Raw genomic sequence first — 21,677 nt, forward strand, 5'->3', positions numbered from 1 at the left:
CACACACTTGAGGTCAAAAAGCAGGAGAGTCAGGCATTAGAGGATCCACAGAGAAGCATCAGCGCTCTGCGAAACTTCCTCTTCACTCCAGCAAAGCACAACTCTCCGCAGGTCTCCACAATGCAGAGCGGCAGAATCCAGCTCCGCATCCCTGCACACACACACACACACACACACACTCTCTGCAGACACAGCCATCGATTGGAGGCTGAGGACGGATCTGGCAGAAAGCATGACATCATCACCTGAGCGGAGGGAGGGGAGGGGGAGGGGCTCTGCGTTATTGGAGGAAACACGAGCGCATTTATTGACCAGCGTGCGCACACACACACACACACACACACACAATGACATCGCGCATACATTAGCGGCGGGACTGGTTATGATAATGCATGAGTTCAGCAGCACACGTGTCTGCATCTGTCAGGAGTCTGAGAGTAAACAGATGAGGAGAAGAGTGAGAGACAAGCAGACAACACACACACACACACACGCACACACACACCCACATGCACACAAACACATGTACATGCAAATATAGTCCAAACACACACACACACACGCACGCACGCACGCACGCACGCACGCACGCACGCACGCACGCACGCACGCACGCACGCACGCACGCACGCACGCACGCACACACACACACACACACACACACACACACACACACACACACACACACCTACACACATGCACATGCTCACAAACATAAAGTATACACACATACACAAACATGCGCACACACACACACACGCAGTAAACACACAGACATGGACACATTTGAACATACACACATACACATGCTGAAGCACAAAGTATACACACACACAAAGTAAACACACACACACACACACAGACACACATGCACATACTCACACACACACAAAGTAAACACACACACACACACACATGCACATTATCACACACACACAAAGTAAACACACACACACACACACACAAAGTAAACACACACACACACACACACACACACAGACACACATGCACATACTCACACACACACAAAGTAAACACACACACACACACACATGCACATTATCACACACACACAAAGTAAACACACACACACACACACAAAGTAAACACACACACACATGCACACACACACAGACACACATGCACATACTCACACACACACAAAGTAAACACAGACAGACCCACACATATGAACATACACATATGCACATGCTCACACACATAAAGTATACACACACACATACGTACGTACACACACACACACACACACACACACACACACACACACACACACACACCTCTCTCTCTTTGATTATGTGCATCTGCTTTGCTCTCCTCAGAAGCTGAAGCATGACATCATCTCTTTCGCAGGCAGCCAATGGGAGCGCAGCACATGGAGCTTCCCGGTTGTTATGGGCTGCTGCAGATCTCAGATCAGATGCTGATGCGGGAAACACCCTGAGATGGAGACTCTGCAGGCTTTGGGTCTTTTTAAGACCTTCATTGCGCATCTTCACCCAAACATCAGGCATCAAACCTTGACATGCATATTCATGTTTTCATATTAAACATATTAAACTGTTTTCATATTAAATTCTGCTGGTGTGAAGAGCAGAACGATCATATTCACGTGGTAAAACATCCACTAATCACACAATTTTCATTCATTTTCCTTCAGCTTAGTCCCTGATTATCAGGGGTCACCACAGTGGAATGAACCGTTAACTATTCCGTCATATGTTTTACACAGTGGATGCCCTTCTAGCTGCAACCCAGTACTGGGAAACACCCACATACACACTCTACGGCCAATTTAGTTAATCAGTTCCCCTATGGCGCATGTGTTTGGACTGTGGGGGATGCCGGAGCCCGCCAACCCCAAGCCAACACGGGGAGAACATGCAAACTCCACACAGAAACACACACTGACCCAGCCGGGAATATATTATTTTTTATTATAAACATTGATTATTATTATTTATTTATTAAAGCTCAGCCTGAAAGAGCTGTAATATTATATTGGTAATGTGTGGATTCTTATGCAACATGATGCATGCAGTGTGCTCTATTAGAGCAATGTCAAAGAAGAAGAAGACACAACCTTCACTGGTTGATTATCTGACATTTTCAACACATGCCGACCTACTAATACTCACTCAACCAACAGGAAACGCTCTGCTTAACCTATTTGCCTGATTAATAATAGTTCAGGAAGAAAAAAATACACATTTTACATTAATAATAATAATAATTGGGTTGCGGCTGGAAGGGCATCCGTTGTGAAAAACATATGCTGGATAAGTTGGTGGTTCATTCCGCTGTGGCGGCCCCTGATTGAGCAAGGGACTAAGCTGAAAAGAAAATGAATGAATGAATAATTATAATTAATTTTCCTTCGGCTTACTCCCTTATTTATCAGGGGTCGCCACAGCGGAATGAACCGCCAAATAATAATAATAAACATTCCAAATATAACTCATTTCTTTCAGTCCTGTAGAGTAAATACAGCTAAAGTCAAAATGATTCTCCTTCATGTGAATCTTTTACTCTTTTTAATTATTCCCAAATGTTGTTTAACAGAGATTTTTCTGATCACAATAGCTTTAATAATTCATCTCTAATAACTGATGTATTTTCTCTCTGTCATGATGACAGCACATAATATTAGACTAGATATTCTTCAAGACACTAGTATTCAGCTTAAAGTGACATTTAAAGGCTTCACTAGGGTAATTAGGGTAAAGTTAGGGTAATTAGGCAAGTCATTGTATAACAGTGGTTTATTCTGGAGACAATCCAACACTAATATTGCTGAAGGGGCTAATAATATTGACCTTAAAATGGCTTTAAAACTATTAAAAACTGCTTTTATTCTAGCTGAAATAAAACAAATAAGACTTTCTGCAGAAGAACAAATATTAGAGGAAATACTGTGAGAAATTCCTCAATCTGAGAAACATCATCAGGGAATATTGGAAGAAGATTCACAGTAAGACAGTAATTCTGACTTTAGCTGTCTGTATGAACTGACAATGTCATACTTACATGATCATTAATCAGGCAAATGTTGTAAAAGTGTAAGTGTGTGTGTGTGTGTGTGTGTGTGTGTGTGTGTGTGTGTGTGCGCACAGCTGACCTGCTTTAGTCACGTTTACTGAGCACAGAAACAGCGCTGCGGTGCACATGAAGACAGTAAACAGATGACAGACAGGATGTGTTTCCTGTCTGACAGTGTGTGTGTGTGTGTGTGAGAGAGAAAGAGAGAGTGAGTGTGTGTCTGTGTGTTTGTATGTGTGTTTGCATGTGTTTTTGTGTGTGTTGGTGGGTCGATGGGTGGGTATGTGTGTGTGAGTGTTCATGAGTGTGTCTGGATGCTGGCGCTTCATTCTCCGTCAGGACTCTGGTGGTCAGCCATACTGTAGTCTGTGAGCTCTGGCAGACAGTAATATCAGCAGCTCTCATTCACGAACAGCTGCTCTGATTATTCAGCGTTTACACCGACAGGAGAACACCTCAAGATTTCTCAACTCATTTACATTTTAAAAAAGTCCTATTATCAATAAGTCATGCTAGCGTACGGGCAACACAAGATCATTGACATTTTCAGAGACCTGGTGGGCAAGAAAACACTGAGCCGTAATGGCGGCTACACTGAGATCTTCATAGAAGCGCAGCACAAACGCAGTCACATTTACATCTGTTAATCACATTCAACAGAACGATACAGAGATATGATCATAAACTGAACATTTTGAGCAGTCGTGATCCATATTCTGCTGTTTTTTTCCAGTCATTTAATCCCTCAGGTCCCTGTCAGAGCTACAGTCCAGCCATGTTTACCTTTATCTTGTGGATATTCCTCAGAGATTCAGTCAATAGTGACGGTGTTATAGAGCATAAGTGTTCATCTTTAATGATCGTTTCTTTTGCTTACATTAATATTCGCTGGTTGGGAAAATCTATTGCTTCACTTCTGCTGTTTATAACTTGCATGTTAGTTTATTCTTTAATCACACTTAACCTGCTAATTACAATAGAAACACAAACACACTGACAGCTATAGCAGCAAAGATTGTTATTGGTCAATGATGCTAACATTCAGCACACATCCATACATTTCTCCTTCCTGCAAGAGGTAGTAATGTTTTGTCCACCAGGGGGCGTCCCTCTAATGCTGTGGCGTCATGTGAAAACTATCAATTGTGGATATGTGCTCAGGGCTATATTTCTGGGAACAGTGAAATATGTGCTCTGCCCAACACAATCTCACGGCAGTTCGTAACTTTTTGATTTAGTGGCTAATTCGTATGAATTCGTGCGATCTAATTCGTACGATTTGCTCATCTCCCAATGACGGTTGGGTTTAGGGGTGGGGTTAGGTGCCACGCCTCCTTTTTAAAACCGTACAATTTCATACGACTGAACTCAAATTCATAAGAATTAGCCACTAAACTGACAAAACGTAAAATACTAACGTTTTCTCGTGACATCAGGCTGCTCTGGCAGATGTCCAGCTGCATTTAGTGTGTAAAACGAACGCTACAGGATGATATGATGACGCAGACAACTTGTTTCTTTTTGGCACAACTACTCTTTATGGACGGCTTCTCCATCACGGTCAGTGTGCTTGGTAGCTCACCTTGTACAGCATCAGACTTGGGACGCAAATGTGCTATAGAAATAAACTTGCCTTGCCTAGAAACAAGACAAAACCTCTAAGTAAGAAAAGCATTTTTTTTTGCAGACACACACACAGAGAGAGACCAGTCCTCTGCTGTGAGTGTATGGAGCTGGGAGGGTCTCGCGGACCACCATGATGTCATGGTCTAAAATTAGCGCAGCACACACAGCAGCCGCCGCAGAGCTCCTCCTCATGTGTGTTTGCTGAGAGAGTTCAGGCTGGCAGAGACTTCACTACACTGAAGACACTACAGCCAGCGGTTCTGCCTCCACTGGAGTCACAGCAGCTCATCTCCACTACAGCACATCAACACTGCTGCTGACACACACACACTGAAGCATCCTGAAGAGTTTCATATTTAATAAGTATTTAATAAGAATGCATTAATGTGTTTATACAGTATATGCGTATACATATGTGTGTCAAAATAGGTGGGGTTAATATGTGCCGGCTGGGCCAATTAGCGTTTCTATGTGGAGTTTGCATGCTCTCCCCGTGTTGGCGTGGGTTTCCTCCGGGTGCTCCGGTTTCCCCCACAGCGCAAACACATGCGCTATAGGGGAATTTCAAAGATGTAAAACTTATGGCGGAATAATTGGCAGTTCATTCCGCTGTGGCGACCCGTGATAAATAAGGAACTAAGCTGAAGGAAAATGAATGAATGAATGTTTCATGTTAGGGTATCTCTGCAGTGTCCATGCTAATCTGGCTAATGTAGAACAGAAATGCTGTCATCTATGTGATGTTAAATGACACATCAGGCCTCTTCGTGAGTTCACAGGTCAGATCTGCGGATTCTAGTGGCATTTAGATGTTATTTCCAAGTAAGAAGTAGGAGAACTCAAAATTACAGGTTGTCTAAGTTAACAAACCACGTCAGCTACGTCATCACCATCCCGTCCCACAGCTCGACACGTTGAAAAAATCAAATGCCGTTTGACGCTGCGAGATAGTCTGCACTGTACAGACATACAACTAGTAAAGATGCTTACAGTCTGCAATTCTCCACTGTTTCTCACTGTCCAAGCCATTTCTCTAAACACACACACAACATGTACAACCTGACACACATCTTGCAGAAGCAAACACTTCTTCAAACTATTTTAAGTCTTCTGAAATGGTATTTCTGTGTGGTGAACATAATTAGCCATCCTCACACTGAACCACACACGGATGTGAGAAATGTAAAACACTGATCTGCTGTGTGTGTGTGTGTGTGTGTGTGTGTGTGTGTGTGTTTGAATCGCTCTTCAGATTTTAGTGGAGCGCACACACACACACACACACACACACACACGCACACACACACACACACACACACACACACACACACGCATACTTGCATTTGCTACTGAGTGGGGACACATGACAAAATGCAGCCTGGTGGGAACCACCCTTTCTGAGTGGTCTACAGACAAGGTAAAAACAGATTCACACTCCATTTTCAGCTGTTATGCTAAATATCACTTGAAAACTTTAGTTTAAGCCCCAGAAGACTGACCTGATATTTTGCCCACTGGTGGGGGCCTGGTCAGGTAGAACAGCCTACTGGGGACCTCTGACGTAATGTTTTGATATGCTAATTTATGAATAATTCATGTCCGTGTGTGTGTGTGTTAAAGGTTACCGGTGGGGACCTCACATCAAACATACACCCATAGCCACCTTCAAGCAATACACAAAGTAAATCAGAAATTGTCCACATAACTGTTTGAGGAAGGCTGCCAAATCACCAGCCAGTTGTTCACTCTTACCTCACAGCAAGCGGTGCTTGTGCTAACACCAATTCTGTCTGTTCTGACTTAATTAAAGTAATTTAGTTTTGGTGAATAAAAACATTAAGATTATTTTTCATGAGTCCAGCATTCAGCTGTCAGGAAAACACACGATCTACAGAACACAAATAAGGGACATTAATAGAGTAAGCCCATGCTAAATCTGTTTTGGATGGATAATGCGCAACTGTACTGCAAATGCGTTAAAATTCAAATGAATTTCATTCAATAAACTGTTCTTTGGCAAAAATCATTTGCCCTGAACTTTATTTCACATTTCATTTAGGCAAACATTTTCACTGTAGTACAACATTTGGAAATCTCATTGTACAAATTGGGGTTTGGTACCAATCTGTATTGAAAAAAAGTGTTTGGTACCAATCTGTATTCTAAAAATGTCCATTTCCTGCTAACATTTGAGCATATTCTTTAACAGCGCTGATTTGTCATTGTTTACATGTGCTCAACAGAAATGACTGATTGTTTTCTACATTAAAATGTTAATATATTGTATTTTGAAACTACATAACATCACTGCACTGTACAATAGGATTATTTACAAACATATTCAGATGTTGTATTCCAGAGCACAACAAAAGCAGTGCATTGCTCAAGTAGGCTTCTTCTACATTCAGACACATTCATGTTATGTTTTGAACTGCGTAACAATTACAGATGCAACAATTATAGATTTTGGTTCTACGATTATATAGTCTGAAGAATAATCATGGTTTCACGGTTCTAATGTAAATTTAAGCTGTATATTAGGAAAGTACTTAAAAAAACTGTTATTATCTTCAGTCTAACATGCATAATCATTTGAATAATTTATAATAATTCGTCTAACATTTCTTTTGTTTACATTGCACTGAAAGCCACGCACAACTCTCACCGCTACGGTGTGAGATGTTTTCTACTCAGTGCGTCTGGAAGGCGCTTGCGCACGCATATTGGCATATATTCTAATACTGGAAATATCGAACTCGAATTGATATGTGAACGACCCGCTGCTATAGTTAATCCAGTGTGCGTGCGTATTAGCCTTGGTATATAAACTCGGAACTTTAGACTAGCGCACAGCTGGCATAACTTTGTTTAGTTGCAGCAGTTTCATTCCGTGCAACAGAAATGCAGTGTTGAGAAGCCTTCAAGATTAAGTATCCAAATGTTTTCAACTGCTCGTGCCACTCGCTTGTCAGGAGACTCACTCTCTGCGTGGTCTTCATCTGCAGCTCGTGCTATATTGAACAAACGCACATCCCTTCATAACTATAGCGGCTGTTTTTCAACTGAAATAAATTTATTTTTGATGTCTTGGTCACATTATTTGGAGGGCCGGAACAAATTGCCTCATGGGCCAATTTTTATGTAAATGTAAATTTAAAATGTAAGTACATTGTTATTGTAAAATTTGACCGATTCCCACGTTCTGAGCTTATGGATTCGAGGCGCTGACCTGATGCAGTCTTCACACTTCTTTTTACCAGGTACCGTGCCAGAAGTGATGCAGTCCAAAAGTTCTCTTTCCACTGCCTTTACCTCCTCTTCAGACTTTCCACTTTCTTTATTTGGGGTATCTTGAGGCACCTATAAAATAAAAAGAATTTTACTTCAGCTTTTAAGACAAACAATCTTTCGACACACAGCTTTTTAAATGTACATTAGAACTTCTGTATTCAATATAAGGTAGAGGAGCACCTGACCATTACTATCGAGACCTACAAGGTTTTAAAACCTATTAACATCTTTATTTAAACAGACTGCATTCAGTGTAGCTGCAGGCATGGTCACCAAAACCTGTGATTGTATTTAGGGGTGTGAACCTACAGTGGTCTTACAGTTCGGTTAAGATATAATGCCATCGATTCGGTTCAATTCAATATCTGAGCATTGACAATGCCTTTCATAAACAGTTTGATATTTTACTTAGCAACAATAATTCTTGTATTAAAATGTATAATTCATATATATATTTATATATTTTTTGTAATGCAATTTTGTCCTTTATTACAAGCAGTCAGATATATGTACTGTAGCTGTAATTTTACCTGCTCAAAGAAAACACGCTTTTTGAATGCATCAAACAACACTCAAGTACATGCACAGAACAAAATGAGCATTTAAAGCAAATAAACTAATGTAAATATAATCTTGCTTGCTTTTTAAGCGTTGTTGAACGAGTTCTTAAACACTATGATTGATCACGCGCTTAACAGAAAAGGCTGCGATTGGCTCTAACGGTCAGCACGGCTCTGTCGCGGTTCACTGTTTAACTGATGTTAAACGACCGCGGCGATCAGCTGATCCATTAGACAGCGACGAGATGGAGAAAACTCTAACAACATTATTGTTGTAACAGCTGAGAGAGGAGATAAAATGTTACCTCACAAACACGCCAGCAGGTCAAACGGGACTCAGAGAGTGAGAGAGTTTTAACTTTCATTTTTTCCTAGTTGGGTTCTGATGTAGGCTACTTCCCTGTCAGTGAAAGACTGTCCTGCAAACTAACAAGCAGTGAATTGTGCGTTTTAAGTATTCGCAGTCTCCTCCCCACCATAGTAAGCTACCGCCATGTAACGCATAAAAGATAAATCAAGTCAGTACATAATAATCGGTTCTGATTATTACTGATCCTCAATAATGCGAGATGTTTTATGATGTGTAATTTAGATTCAATACGTAAGCATCACCACCCAAAGAAAATGTTTTTTTTTTTAAATAAGTGTAGTAAGATCGAAAAAAGCAACAATTGCTTATTTATTATCATCGTTTAATGACTAAATGCAATGACTAAAATACATCGCTTTAATTAAAGAATGTGACCTGAAGAATAAGCTAATGCAATGCCAAATGATTCTGGCATAATGATCACCGCTATCTAAGCTAGGCATTTATTTTATATACAGATTGTAAATATAAAAATGTGAGTTATTTTAAGTAATAAAACAGTATATTAAAAAAATAAAAACTCATATAGTAGCCTTTGCTCAATAAATGCGCCTCGGCATAGCTGAATCAGCGCACGTGCATCTGTTTAAAGCTTCTGTAAAGAACAGAATTATGACAGATGACAGAATTCCAATAAACACTTGATGTTTGCTGTCAAAACTGCTACATTAAGAGCATTCATTACCACATTGATAGAATCTGTTATTGTCAAGCTCATTCCTCTTTAATGAGATACTTCATTTAAAATCTGTAATACATGTCCTTCATTGCCGATAAAAAAAACAGACGTTCAAACCCGATATTTCTCTGCCAGTTTGATGTTAATAATAAAACTAAACTGCAACATAACTAAATGTTTTACATAAGAAAACACTCCCTCACATGAACTCGCCGCGAGTGAGATGAAGAAAAAGCGCACAAAACCGAGGTAAAATCAGATGCTTAAGACATAATCTTTAAAATGATGACTTAGATTAAAAATGTAGCAAATATGTGACAGAGGTTGGTGATACAACAATTACGTAGAGCATTAATTAAATGCTTATTTTCCATAGAGCAAAACAAATCATCCAAGTGCACAGCTGTGTAGCACACCGGCACGAACAAAAATATACCTATGCTACAACACTTCATATTAGCCAATTTTTGTTGGAAAAATTATCTTTTTGGAACAGATTTTGTTTGGTATATTTTTGTTGGCTAATTATCTACAAAATAAACAAGAAAAATGAATAACATCTGAGATAAAGTAAGTGCGTCAACACAAGGTCTGCTATGATTCCGCGGCCAGAACACAAACTGGTTTGTTAAATAAAATAATAATATAGATTAAATTAAAAGTGAATTTTTTTCTGTCATTAAATGAGCATGAGTGATTTTGGACATCCCCTATGTGCACTTGCTACATGCGCTTAGATAAATACCCTAAGCTCACACTTTCAATTGTCGCGTTTCCACTATTGCACCTAAAGCGAGCGAGCCAGGGTCAGTTGCATTTCCACTTTCACTTCCGGGGCCTGATCGGGCCAAAGCAGGGCTTCCTCTGGGCCAGCGGCCAGCCTTGTTTGGCCCGCCGAATACCTTAGGCCAAAGAGGGCCAGCTAGGGCTTTGGGACGGAGTGAATGGAGAGGCGGACTTTGCCCGAGTCTGGTAAAGATGGCATGCCACCATTACACTAGTTTTCCAATCGCACACGAGTACATGCGGCAAACAAACAAACAAATAAATAAATAAAAAATGGTCAAAGATGACGCAGTGGCGCAGTAGGTAGTGCTGTCGCCTCACAGCAAGAAGGTCGCTGGTTAGAACCTCGGCCGGGTCAGTTGGCGTTTCTGTATGGAGTTTGCATGTTCTCCCTGCGTTCGCATAGGTTTTCTCCGGTTTCCCCCACAGTCTAAAGACACGCGGTACAGGTGAATTGGGTAAGCTAAATTTTCTATAGTGTATGAGTGTGAATGAGTGTGTTTGGATGTTTCCCAGAGATGGGTTGTGGCTGGAAGCGTATCCGCTGCGTAAAAACTTGCTGGATAAATTGGCGGTTCATTCTGCTGTGGCGACCCAAGATTAATAAAGGGACTAAGACGAAAAGAAAATGAATGAATGAAAAAATGGTCAATGGTTATAGGTTTCCAATATTCTTCAACATATCTTCTTTTGTGTTCAATAGAAGAAAAAGACAAACAGAACAAGTGAAGGGAGGGTAGGGCTGTGACGGTAACAGATTTTCTGTTAACGCGGTGATGAAGCAAAAAGTCATGCGGTATGTCGGTTAACCGTGCAAATATATGTATACATTTTATATATATATATATATATAAACATATATATACATATATATATATATATATATATATATATATATACACATATATATACACATACATACATATATATATACATATATATATATATATATATATATATATATATATATATATATATATATATATATATATATATATATACATATATATATATACACATACATACATATACATACATGTATATACATATATACATATATGGCCTTTTTTACACAGATCTACCACAAAACGTCTTGCCTTCCTGTCAAATATAAGCCGCTTTAAGAGCACGCAGCTCGTCTTGTGCGCTATCAAATAAACTATCAAATAAACGCTGCTGAGCTGCGATTTAGTGCGTTTATGTAACGAGTATGTCTCCAGCCTTTATTAGATTTTCTAGGAATATGTATGAATGCCTCCGGTAATAATGCGTCCTGAAATAAAGTAAAACGGCTATACGTCGTGTTTGCTGGCCTCACGCATCACGCACCTGTCAGTCAGCCAGCCAGTCAGCACTTAACCTTAAAGGGTTAAACAAATGACGCACAGCACTACTACGGTTACAGAAAAGTTTGCGCTGTTATAATTCACTTACCTTTTAATACATTTTGGTGTGATTATCTCCCGCTATTAAAATAATAGAATGTTTTGAATGAGAAGCTGTAATGTAGCCGTGGCGGGATGAATCCTGGCGTGGCGCCCCGCCATGGAAGAATGAATGTAGCGGAAACCATGTGTTTTTATATATATATATATATATAAAATCGCTCAACAGAAAATAAGCATTTTACCGCACCGCTGTAATTTCTATATATCCCAGTCCTTTTATCAACATGTTTAATACAAGTCATTATTTTAAAGATTATGACTTGAGAATATGATTTTACCTCAGCGCTGCACTTTTCTCCTTCTCCTTCGCGCTGAGTTCAGGTGACGGAGTGTTGTGAAATAGTTAAACTCTCCTCAGTTTAATTTACAGTGTCAAACTGGCACAGGAATATCAGTATATTAATATAGGCTTTGCTAAAAGGCTGGTCAAATGTGGGTCTTTTTTTACAGAAGCTATAAACAGACGCGCATGCTGCGACCACGGTGATGAGTCAACAATCGCATATATTTTGACTTATTTCAAGTAGGCTATAGCATATAATAATTGTGTGTAAAGAAGTTTATAAAAATGTAGCCAATATATCACAGGGGTTTGTGTAGCAGCAATTACAGTCGAGCATTATCCTTTTTTCCCGTGGAGCGAAACAAACACTGCACAGTTGTGTAGCGGATGGAGACGCACAAAATATACAATTCAGATATTTTTTTACAATTAACGCATTTCGTTTTGTACAATTTCAATCTTAGTTTTTGTCGGTCGGTTATGTACAAAATAAAACAAGAATAACTAATAAACTTTGAGGTGAAGCGATGTGCCTCAGGGCCTATCTACTGAAAGGGTTACCTACAACCTTAACGTCCCTGCTATGTAGCACATATATAGCCTATATATACTCCATTGTAGGTAACCCTTTCAATAGATAGACCTCATCAATGACATATTAAGCATGGACATTTAAAGGACAAGTTATGCTTTGCGCTGTGAGATGCATCCATGACTTTACACATTAAAGTAATAATCATGTGTGCGCAGGTTATGTACTTTATGGAGTCACTCTCTTAATATTGGATATTTATAAAGCATAAAACGCTGTTATGAAACAAACTCTCTTATATCTGCTGGTGCTGCTATTAATACGCAGATCTCTGTTATGCTGGTGCAGCCGTTAATAAACGGTTCAGGTAATCAATAAGCCAGCTCGCCTACATGATGTTTAATTATGGGTGGGTCGCAGGTGGATAAGTTCAATCATTGGTTAAGCAGACCACTCTGCCTAAAATATCAAAAAGTTCAAACGCTTTGATTAAACTAAAGCAAAACTGATCGATCAATGGATGTTTGTCATAAAGAGTGTTAATATAGGCTGCTATTTTAATTCGGATCATGCAGTTAACAAAGATTCAATATTCCAAACTGAATATTTCACTTTTATTTTATTTATATTACGATTGTATTTAACAGACCAGTTTGTGTTTTGGCCGCGGCATAGTGGACCCTGAGGCACATCGCTTCACCTCAAAGTTTATTAGTTATTCTTGTTTATTTTGTAAATAACTGACCCACAAAAACTAAGATACAAATTGTACAAAACAAAATTCGTTCAAAGAATATTTTTCTTCTGACGAAAATATCTGAATTGTATATTTTTGTGCATCTCCATCCGCTACACAACTGTGCAGTGTTTGTTTCGCTCCACGGGAAAAAAGGATTTAATTAATGCTCCACTGTAATTGCTACACAAACCCCTGTGATACATTAGCTACATGTTTTTATAAATGTCTTTACACAAAATCATTATATGCTATAGCCTATAGCCTACTTTAAATAAGTCAAATATTTGCGATTGTTGACTCATCACCGTGGTCGCAGCATGCGCGTCTGTTTATAGCTTCTGTAAAAAAAATACCCACATTTGACCAGCCTTTTAGCAAAGCCTATATTAATATACTGATATTCCTGTGCCAGTTTGACACTGTAAATTAAACTGAGGAGAGTTTAACTACTTCACAACACTCCGTCACCTAAACTCAGCGCGAGGGCGAAGGAGAAAAGTGCAGCGCTGAGGTAAAATCATATTCTCAAGTCATAATCTTTAAAATAATGACTTGTATTAAACATGTTGATAAAAGGACTGGGATATATAGAAATTACAGCGGTGCGGTAAAATGCTTATTTTCTGTGGAGCGATTGATTTGAGTTAGTAGGTCTGCTTTACTAAAATAAGCTTCAAATAAAAACAGCCTATGCTGGTTATTAAAAAGGATTCAGTGTTTTCGTTTAATAATCTAAATTTGTAATTTAAGTGGAAAATACTCAGGTCAGGCCTTTTATTCCTTTTTAGTTTATTCTGTTTTTCTATACAATCCTGAAAGATTCACAAGTAAAAATAAATACTAAACTAAAATGGGCGGTGATGACGGTAATAGCCACATCACCACGGTTGACATCTCATTATGGCGGTAAGGCGGTGATGCGGTTATCATCCCACCCCTAAGGGAGGGTAAATAATTGGAAGAATGTTTTAGGTTTTGGTGAGCTATCCCTAATGTCTAAGCTTTGATAAATAGAGCTGATGTGTTAAAAAGCTCATAGCATGGATAACAAATGACAGTTAATGAACAATCTCAGCAATACAACAGGAACTGTACACTAAATGTAGTCTTTAGACAAAATGATCAGCACACACACATGAGTGAGAAACTTACAAATACACTCTCTGTCCTCCTTTGCTCTGGGACATCACAGGCTCTTGATGATGAAGAACCGGGTAATTCTAGGATTACAGCGTCTGCGTCACTATCCATGTCCTGGACAAAAAGATTAATATGTTTTTTTTTAATAATAATAATACAATTAATAATTGACATGAAAATATGACTTGTAAAACTTGTCATAAAATGAACAACTTACGATGTGAACAGTTTAACTGCAATATTATACAAACTAATGTTTAATTATTGAAGATAATGAAATAAAAACATGAAATTAATAACAAATACAAGATAAACAAATAAGAATTACCTTCTGTATAGCCGAATGTCTCTTTGTTTAATCTATATGGAAGCAAAGTAAAATATTAATAAATGTACACATACTAAACTCAGCATTAGGCCACGTGTGATATACAACTAGAAGCGGCTAGTATTAAATTAATTAACTTACTCTTACGTTAACAAAACATGTTTATACTGTCTTTTGGAGCACGAATTCCACTGAAGAAATAAACAGTTAATAATCACGCCAATTCTAACGCAGGCGTGAACTTGGAGCCAGCATTACTAACATAACCTCCAAGTTTAAACTTTTCAATTATGAATATGACACTGGAAAATCTTTAAAGCACATTAGTTTTAATTATTACCTTATAGTGTATGAAAAATGTTTACAACAAACGTGCTTTTAGGTTAAGGCCTTCAAATAGTTCTCAGTTAATGTACTGAAAGTTAATTACGACACAAATCAATATGCTTGCTAACATTAGTTAACCTTAAAAGTGAACAACTAACGTTAGCCTTGTTATTTACCCAAAGCAATCTTAACAGTATCTGTTAAATGGTCAGTCAATAAACAGAATTCTAAATTTAACATGATATTTATATAACAAGTCTTACCTTTTTCCCTCCATCATGCGTTCTTCACTCGATGAACTCTCTGATGATGTGTCCTGTTGCGTCGCGCTCGCGTTAGTGTGTTCTGCGCTACCTGCACCGCTTCAATTAGAAACTAAAATGGCGGCCGCGCGCGATTGCATCATCCAGCGGGGGAGGGGTGGTCGCGGTGGGGACTTCTGAAGTCAGGTTAACACACTGATCGGGATTGTTTCATTGTACTCATCAGGCTTTCTGTTCTGACCATCTATTGTCAGTGTTTTGTTTAGACCCACATTAAATTGATTTATGTCTGATGCAAAACACAGAAATTAATGTTCATTTGTGTCCATGATTCCTTTTTAACAATGGAAATAAAAAATAAAAATAATTATTTTGCATAAAAATTTGTTAATTAGGCTATATTTATTTTTTGATTTATTTTTGATTTACTGAAGCATAAACCAAAACTCTCCCACACCTTTGAGAGCCTTTATTCTGAACACATGACCATTTTAAAACTGAAACAGGCATTGCATAACATGGCATTGCATTAGTCTTATCAATGGTTTGTTGGCTTATCTGTTTATGAAGTTGCATCGCGAATACATAGTAATTTAGTGTATGCTGAATTTGGGTCTTAGTACTTTAAGCACGTTTTCACATTAAGTGATCTTAAGAGTGTTTCACATTATTTTCTACTGCTGTGGGCCTGGGCATGGAGCGGAGCTGGAGCGGGCCTGTGTGTGGAGCGAAGCTGAGGCGGGCCTAGGTGTGGAGGGAAGCTGAGGCGGGCATGGGTGTGGAGCTGAGGCAGGGGCATAGGGGACATTTTAAAAGTGGGGGGGACGGCTGTATGAGATCATATGTTCATGTAATTATTAATCACCTGTTTCTAAATGGTCTGTCTCTAAAAGTGAGGGGGACGGATCCCCCCCGTCCTCCCCGGTTGCTACGCCCCTGAGCTGAGGCAAGCCTGGGCGTGGAGCTGAGGAGAGCCTGGACATGGGGCTGAGCTGAGGCAGGCCTGGGCATGGGCCTGAGGTGGGCCTGGGCATGGAGCCGAGCTGAGGTGGTCCTGGGCGTGAAGCGGAGCTGAAGCGGGCCTGCAGTGTAGCAGAGCACAGAGCTGAGGAGGGCCTAGGCGTGCAGCTGATGCTGAGCTGAGGCAGGCATGGGCGTGGAGCTGAAGCTGAGCTGAGGCGGGCCTAGGAGTGGAGCTGAGGCGAGCCTGGGCGTGGAGCTGAGGAGGGCCTGGACATGGGGCTGAGCTGAGGCAGGCCTGAGGTGGGCCAGGGCATGGAGCCGAGCTGAGGTGGTCCTGGGCGTGAAGCGGAGCTGAAGCGGGCCTGGAGTGTAGCAGAGCACAGAGCTGAGGAGGGCCTAGGCGTGCAGCTGATGCTGAGCTGAGGCAGGCATGGGCGTGGAGCTGAAGCTGAGCTGAGGCGGGCCTAGGAGTGGAGCTGAGGCGAGCCTGGGCGTGGAGCTGAGGAGGGCCTGGCCTTGGAGCTGAGGAGAGCCTGGACATGGGGCTGAGCTGAGGCAGGCCTGGGCATGGGCCTGAGGTGGGCCGGGGCATGGAGCCGAGCTGAGGTGGTCCTGGGCGTGAAGCGGAGCTGAAGCGGGCCTGGAGTGTAGCAGAGCACAGAGGAGGAGGGCCTAGGCATGCAGCTGATGCTGAGCTGAGGCAGGCATGGGCGTGGAGCTGAAGCTGAGCTGAGGCGGGCCTAGGAGTGGAGCTGAGGCGAGCCTGGGCGTGGAGCTGAGGAGGGCCTGGCCTTGGAGCTGAGGAGAGCCTGGACATGGGGCTGAGCTGAGGCAGGCCTGGGCATGGGCCTGAGGTGGGCCTGGGCATGGAGCCGAGCTGAGGTGGTCCTGGGTGTGAAGCGGAACTGAAGCGGGCCTGGAGTGTAGCAGAGCACAGAGCTGAGGAGGGCCTAGGCGTGCAGCTGATGCTGAGCTGAGGCAAACATGGGCGTGGAGCTGAAGCTGAGCTGAGGCGGGCCTAGGAGTGAAGCTGAGGCGAGCCTGGGCGTGGAGCTGAGGAGGGCCTGGACATGGGGCTGAGCTGAGGCAGGCCTGGGCATGGGCCTGAGGTGGGCCAGGGCATGGAGCCGAGCTGAGGTGGTCCTGGGCGTGAAGCGGAGCTGAAGCGGGCCTGGAGTGTAGCAGAGCACAGAGCTGAGGAGGGCCTAGGCGTGCAGCTGATGCTGAGCTGAGGCAGGCATGGGCGTGGAGCTGAAGCTGAGCTGAGGCGGGCCTAGGAGTGGAGCTGAGGCGAGCCTGGGCGTAGAGCTGAGGAGGGCCTGGGCGTGAAGCAGAGCTGTGGCGGACCTGGGCGTGAAGCAAAGCTGGGGTGGAGCTGAGGTGAGCCTGGGTGTGCAGCCGAGCCGTGACAGGCCTGGACGTGAAGCGGAACTGAGGCAGGACTGGGCGTGAAGCGGAGCTGTGCCAGGCATGGGTGTGGAGCTGAGGTGAGCCTGGGCGTGAAGTGGAGCTGAGGCAGGTCTGGGTGTGGAGCTGAGGCTGAGCTGAGGTAGGCATGGGTGTGCAGCAGAGCTGAGGCTGGCCTAGGTGTGAAGTGGAGCTGAGGCAGGCCTGGGCATGGAGCTGAGGTTGAGCTGAGGCAGGCATGAGCGTAGAGCAGAGCTGAGGCGGGCCTAGGTGTGAAGCGGAGCTGAGGCAGGACTGAGCATGGAGCAGAGCTGAGGCGGGCCTGGGCATGAAGTGGTGCTGTGGCGGGCATGTGTGTGGAGCTGAGACAAGCCTGGGTGTGAAGCCGAGCCGTGACGTGCCTTGGTGTTAAGCGGAGCTGAGGTGGGCTTGGACGTGAAGCAGTGCTGTGCGAGGCATGTGTGTGGGGCTGAGGCGAGCATGTGTGTGGAGCCAAGCCGTGACAGGCCTGGGCGTGAAGCGGAGCTGAGGAATGCTTGGGCGTAGAGCTGAGGCTGAGGTTGCCAATAATGACCTGCAGATATATGTGCGTGACAAATCCAGATTGTCATCAGCTGTAGAGAGTAATAGGATTGGTGCAAAGCATGATGTTGGTGAGTAGCTGGTAAATGTGTACATATAAACTGGAGTGCCCTTGAGTCTTGTTGGCACTCCAGCTGATAACCATAAGAGCGTTGGCACTTATGCAACATGCATTACTTGGCTAAATCCACATCATTGTATTAAGAACTGATAACATGGGTCATATTTTAATATAAACTACAGCCTGAAAGTATGCAAAATTGTCAATGGCCAAAATGACCAGTGCTTGAACATCACTTGGGTTTTGTTGATACACATAACAGCAAAACCTACCTCATTTGCTCAAAAGCTGGAAGCAGTGCAAAATTTGATGGAGCTGGCTGCCCCATAGTTATCCATGCAGTAAAAACTCAGATTTTTATTGCTAATAATAATCTAATATCCATATCATGTTTTAGGATAAATATTCCAATAGATCCATGAAAATGGTCCATGATTGTTTTAAACTTAAATTTAATTACATTGATAAAGCTGTGCAGACAATGTGCACATCTGTTATCTATTTTAAAGAAACTCATATATATATATATATATATATTTTGTAAGTACAATTATCTGTCTCTGCGCATCACTGAAAATGTGTTTTTCTAAATCTTAATCATTTTTTTAGGTTGTTTCCTTCAAATACAGTGCTTGCAGTTGTACAATAAGCTATTATCGTTAGATCAAACTGAAGAATGGACCATTCCATCAAATATCAAGCAGCGTCTGTCAAAATAATAGTACTGTGCATCAATGATCATTGTTCTCACTAAAAATATATTCTTATAACATAGGAAAATACATTATAGTGCACCTTCCTTGTCATTAAAAACAGAAAAATCTGTCTAAATTCATATAATTTTGGTTGTGCTCATCAACTTCATGTAATTTCAGTGCTTATTAATGAGAGTGGAATATTTAATGTAAATGTGTATGTAAAAATCATTGTTTACTTCATTACTTTCTCACTTCTGGAAAAAGTCCATAATCATTTAACAAGTTTTACAATTTCTTTTAATTAAATAATAATATTGCATGATTAAAATTAGCTTGTATCTGCAAATTAAATTAATCAGTGTTAATCATAATTAGTTAATAGTGTTATTCAGTTAATACTGACCATTGAGGGTGCACTCTCAATAACGTACATATGGTTGTTCCAATATTGACCATAGAGGGCGCACTCTCAAAACTGCACATCCGGTTGTTCCAATATTGACCATAGAGGGCGCACTCTCAAAACAGCACATCCGGTTGTTCCAATATTGACCATAGAGGGCGCACTCGCAAAAAACTGCACACACAGTTGTTCCAATATTGACCATTGAAGGCGCACTCTCATACACACTTTTTACACACACACAGTTCATGTCTGATGAAACCAACCCCAAAAGGACTTTTGGGAAAATTCAGAAAAACACTGCCCCCTATGTTAAAATGGCCTTTTCTATCAGTTTCAATGGTTGTGCCGGTGGGGACCCACATTCAGGTCCCCACCGCTCAAAAGGTCCCCACGGGTTTGGTGTGCAAACAGGTCCAAGTCCCCGCCAGGATATAAAAACAAACACACACACACACACACACACACACACACACACACACACACACAGCAGTTTGCATATTCATACACTGTTGACTAAAAGATCAAATGTGTTGGGTAAGGGTTAATATTTGCCTCTCAAACACAGCATGTTCAGTGTATTTCAGCATAAAGGATCAATAGTAACAGAGAGATCAGTCTTTTATTATCATTTCATCAACTAATATGCAAATGATGATATGATTTATTTACATTACAGTTAATAAAATACTTTAAACGTAATTTCTTTAAGCTGAGCTTTAACATTTTCATCTCAAATGGCCTGTTTCCACTGAGAGGTGCAGTACGGTACGGGTCGGTACGGGTCACCTTTATCAAGCTTGCGTTTCCACTGCCACAAGGGTCTCCTTTTGGAGGGTGTGGTGTACGACAAAGTTTGAGACGACGTCATATTTACTGGAGGAATTGTCTACAGTAAAGCCGTACAGGTCGTTCACATATCATATGAGCAGCACTTCTCACAACACAGAGGCTTTATACACATCAATACTGTATAAATGTTCATCACTAACCTTTTATCAACATGATTATAACTGCAGATCAATGACAGTGTGAAATAGCCTCCTGTAACGTCTGCGATGATATAAAATAAATAAATAAATGCAGCATTAATGAACACACACAGCCCCTTCCAGTCTCCGATATGTTACTGATTACTGATAAACTACACACAACAGACATTTAGTCCTTATTTGGTTCAGAAACAACACAACATATAGCCCACAGTCAGTGCAAACCTCTCATCTGTGTGTGTGATCTTCAGCAGCACATGTAGCCTCTGTTAGACAGTAACTCCATCATTCTGAGCTCATAATAGTCCAGAAGGCGATGATAACAGTTCAACATGGCAGTGTGTTCATGTTTTAGGTTGCTGAAGCATCATTTGCTACTGTTTTTTCTGGCTTCTCCTTTGTTTTTTCGTGCTTCACTCTCACGTTTGTCTCTTTCTGAAAGGATCAAATATCAGAGCGCTTCAATGATGATGAGCACGTTATTAATATGAGCTCAAGCAGTTCATTATTTTAACTATAGACACACAGCGAGATCTCTGGAGAAAGAGAAACCTCTCGCACTTTTAGACGGGCTCTTAACACAACAGCAGGACACGGCAGATTCTGCTCTTGTTGGCTTTGTGGCTGTTCATCAAGATGACGACAAGGTTTGTTTGAGCTCGGGTCGACCATGGCTTGTTATTATATGTATATATTATTATGGTCTCGGCTGTGTCCTTTGTTTTCATTCTCCTGCTTCAGTGAGTGATGTATCTCTGTAAACCAATAGCGTTCAGCTGCGCGTCGAGCTCCACCTTATGGTATCCTTTGAGCCTGTTGGTACCCTTTGCAAAGAATGACCAAAAAGTGGGACGATACGGTTCGCTATTAGGTATCCTTTGACAGTGGAAACGGCCATAAAAGCGTACCGAACCGAACCGTACCAAACCGCTCAGTGGAAATGGGCCAAAAAAGGCTTGTTTAGAGATTTTTACCAGTGAAAATCTCTAAAATGACTGGAGTGGATTTCCCTGTGTTTTTAAAAGAGGCCGATCACACATGATCCTCTTTATGGTAATGTACCAGGAATTTTCCTAAAAGAGGCTAATGTTATTGTTCTCATATTAACTCAACAGATCACGGCTTGTTTATTCTTGTGAAGA

The 21,677-nt window shown here is 41.4% G+C and overlaps 1 protein-coding gene and 1 long non-coding RNA gene across 2 annotated transcripts in view; both read right to left on the reverse strand.

Annotated features, from left to right (window-relative positions):
* The window catches only part of LOC130215122 (rap guanine nucleotide exchange factor 6), a 96,957-nt gene that overhangs the window by 47,842 nt on the left and 27,438 nt on the right, over positions 1 to 21,677 (reverse strand). The window lies entirely within an intron of this gene.
* LOC130215123 (uncharacterized) lies at positions 7,596 to 15,472 on the reverse strand. Its single transcript, XR_008835664.1, has 3 exons — positions 14,840 to 15,472; positions 14,524 to 14,625; positions 7,596 to 8,043 (listed from the first exon to the last, which is right to left on the reverse strand). It is a non-coding gene; the product is annotated as an uncharacterized LOC130215123 (long non-coding RNA).

The sequence above is a fragment of the Danio aesculapii genome, chromosome 21 (genome assembly GCF_903798145.1).
Source record: "Danio aesculapii chromosome 21, fDanAes4.1, whole genome shotgun sequence".
NCBI lineage: Eukaryota > Metazoa > Chordata > Actinopteri > Cypriniformes > Danionidae > Danio > Danio aesculapii.